The following is a 3,795-nucleotide window of genomic DNA, read 5'->3' as shown; positions in this document are numbered from 1 at the left end:
AAAATCAGTTTTGGCTCCTTTATCCCATGTTTTGGTTCATGTTATGCACATTTTAGCATGTTATAGTCATGAAACAAATGAAAACATGATAAAAAGAGGATTTCTACACCCTCATACTTACATGTTTGGTTATGGCGAGTGACCGACGTAAGTGTAACAACTCGTTTGGTCGGAAAAAACTCGGTTTAAAACCGTTTTGGTAAGTAAAAAGAGTGTTTTAAGATTAGTGACGATGTAGTGGTCGAAGTGGTCGGTCAAATGATTTAATGCACGATGACGGTACCAAACAATGTGTAAGGCTTGTATTTACGATCGGTAGGTCGTAAATACGCGTCGGATTGTGACTTAAGAAGTCGAGTCGAGAATTTTAAGGGAGAAAAGAGTGGGCGGACAATCGCGTAAGTCTCAAATGGGGGGCATTTGAGGGGTATTTATAGGGAAATGAGTGGTTGTGTGAGTTTTGAGCGACGTGGCCACTTGGGCTACTCAAAGAGGCGCGAGCCACGTCGCGGGTCTTCGAGGTGTGTTGTCGCTTTCACACAAATGCAATCATGATTTGTTCTATCCTAGGTTTTGTAGTCATATGTTTGGTACTTGACCAAACATAAATCCGGGAAAACTTAAGGTAGAAGGTTTGAAATGTTTTGTTTTTGGTGGTTGAGTCGGTTTGACTCGTTGTTGGAGTCGGGATTTGAATTTTTGAGTCGGTTTTTGGTCCGGTGTCGGTTTTGACTCTAGTTAGTGTCATTGCGACCCCGTCGTCGTGCATTAAACACTCCAGGTATTTTTGAAATGTTTTGAAATGTATTATTTTCGAAATCGTTTTAAGTTTTCCGACGTAAAATTGTACACAAACTGTCGATCAAACGCCGCGATTCCAAAACATGTTATAGTCCGACAATCATCGGGTGTTTGTTGGAGTCTCAGCAGATACTGGGTATCTATAGAGCCCCCCACTTTGACTGAGGCTTGGACAGGGCGAAAGTCAAAGTAGAGCCCCCAGGTCAATCGAAGATTACTACCTGGAGACCCAAGCGACGTCGAGGCGGCTCGAAAGTATTCGGGCCAAGGACCTGCCGTCGGGAAGGGCGACGCCGAGGCGACTCGAGGGTATGAGCCAAGGACCTATCATCGGGAACGGTTTAGAGTCTGTCGACTATCCGTGCGGGTCGTTTAAAGTCCGTTAGACTACGTATAAAGGCTCGCCAACCATAAGAAAGAGTCATACCTGAGGCATCTTCGGATATGTCCTTGCATGTTTGCGGACAAAGGCTCGCCAGCTGTGACAAGGAGTTGTACCCAAGGCATCTTCGGGATATGTCCTTGGGTGTATGCGGACAAAGGCTCGCCAGCCATGGTGCGTAGTAAGGTTGCCAGCCATGGCGCGTAGTCAGGCTCGCCAGCCATGGCGCGTAGTCAGGCTCGCCAGCCAAGGTGCATAGTGAGGCTCGCTAGCCATGGTGCGTAGTAAGGCTCGCCAACCATGAGGCGTAGTAAGGCTCGCCAGCCAAGAGGCGTACTAAGGCTCGCCAGCCATGAGGCATAGTAAGGCTCGCCAGCCATGAGGCGTAGTAAGGCTCGCCAGCCATAGGGTAGTCGGTTAATGGACCGTGAGAATTGCCGCATCAAATGAGCTTGTTTTGGAAGTAGCGAACTCGTGATGCCGCCGTGAAAATAGTGAATTTTGAATTCCACTATCAATGTTGTTGAAATAAGCGGGTTCCGCGAGGAAGCCCCCAGTTGACATTTGAAGGAATAGTGAATTTGAACTTCCACTACTCGTTTGCTTGAATTTTAAGTGGCGGTTTTGATCGCCGTCTGTTTGAATTTTGAAGTGAATAGCAAATTTTAAATTTTGCTATCACGCTTAGAGTGACGGTTTATGTGCCGTCGCTAACATTTGAAGAAATAATGAATTTGGAATCTTCACTTATTGATTGAAGTGATGGTTTATGTGCCGCCGTTGACATTTGATGTAAATAGTGAATTTGGAATCTTCACTATTGATTGAAATGACGGTTTATGTGCCACCGTTGACATTTGATAGAAATAGTGAATTTGGAATTTTCACTATTATTTTTGAAAATTGAAGAAAATAGTGAATTTTGAATTTCCACTATTATTTTTGAAAATTGAAGAAATAGTGAATTTTGAATTTTCACTATTATTTTTGAAATTGGCGGTTTTGATCGCCGTTTGTTTGAAATTTTCGAAAATAGCGAATTTAAATTTTCACTATTTGTTTTTGTCTTTGAGAAAATGACGATCTTTAATATCGTCAATGAAAATTTGATGTTTGTTATATGGAAATTGGGCCAAAGCCCAAAATTCGCTGAAAGAGTTTGTAACAGCAAATTTTGTATTGCGATAACTGAAATACAAAACAAGGAAACAATTAAATTTTATTAATAAATATCAAAAGTACGTGTACAATCTCCAATGTATCCTATGATTCTAATATGCCGTAAGGAGTACGTGTACAGGGTACACGTGAGGGATGCGCGTGTAGACAACTTTAATTGCCCTACACGCGATGTAGATTTGATTTCTTGAGAGGGTCGCGATGACTTGAATCTCTCTTGAAGGTTTGAATTTGTGATTGAATCTTCAACGCAGGCGGCACGATTTGATGTGCTTGTTGACTGCTTGCAATTATTTTGACAGAGAGGATTTGTAGGAATTTGTACCTTCTTCTCTCTAGCTCCTTTGTAATTATGAATTTTTCAACCCTTTGAATGAATGAGAAGAGCTCTAGTTATAGAGTTTCAAATCTCCTTGTTGGACTTTGGTGGTCACAGGCCCAAATGTGGGTTTATTAGCAACCTTGGCCTAAATTTGATTCTTTCTGGGTTTAGTGATTCGAATAACTCTTTTGTAATCCGAATCGACCCATATTTCATTTAATCGGGACAAAATAATTAAATAAAGTTAAAATTTGATATTAACTCAAAATAATTAATTTATCTTATTTATTCGGCACATTAATAAATTTTCCGTGCCTACAAATTGCGCCCTCGAGACCTTGTCACGTGCACCTCCTGGTGTCCTAACGTGGCGGGGTCTTGATTCATTTTGCTTTGACTTGGGAGTCGATGATGAGCGCCCTAACTTGTCGTGAAGGCAACTCCACTTGGTTTGACTTGGAAGTCGATGATAAGCACCTTAACTTGTCGCGAGGGTAACCTTCTATCTTGTAGTGTCACCCTGTCATTATCTAACTTGGCGGGTGAATTTATATTTGACCTGAAAGTTTTGTAGGTATACCAAAACGTGTCGTAAAGGTAAACATTTTCTTTTTTTTTGATGTCACCCTGTCATTATCTGACTTGTCGGGTGAATTTGTGTATGACTTGGAAGTCGAATGACGTACCCGAACTTGTCGTAAGGGTAGTAGCTTCTGAAATTTTTTTGACGTTACCCTGTAATTTTTTTTTAGAGTTGGCGGATAACGCATTTTTTTTCTTGTTTGACTTGGAAGTCGATGGCACCTCAATTTGTCATAGAGATAATCCATTTTTCTTTTAAATATCACCCTATCATTATCTGATTTGACGGATGAATTATTTGTTTGACTTGGAAGTCCATGGAAACCAAAACTTACTGTAAAGTTGACCCACTATTTAAATGTTTCCATCCTAAATAGCAATTTTATGACCAAAATTAATCTCTTCTAATTAGCCAAATATATGTTGAAGTCCAAGTGAACTACTCCTTATTTAGGAAACTCGAATCAAGTGCGGTTTCCTTATTTCCTTCCTTTTTCTTTTTTAATTCTCTCTTTGATGGCAAGCTTCT

Source organism: Silene latifolia, chromosome X (assembly GCF_048544455.1).
Source record: "Silene latifolia isolate original U9 population chromosome X, ASM4854445v1, whole genome shotgun sequence".
NCBI lineage: Eukaryota > Viridiplantae > Streptophyta > Magnoliopsida > Caryophyllales > Caryophyllaceae > Silene > Silene latifolia.
This window is presented reverse-complemented; position numbering follows the sequence as displayed.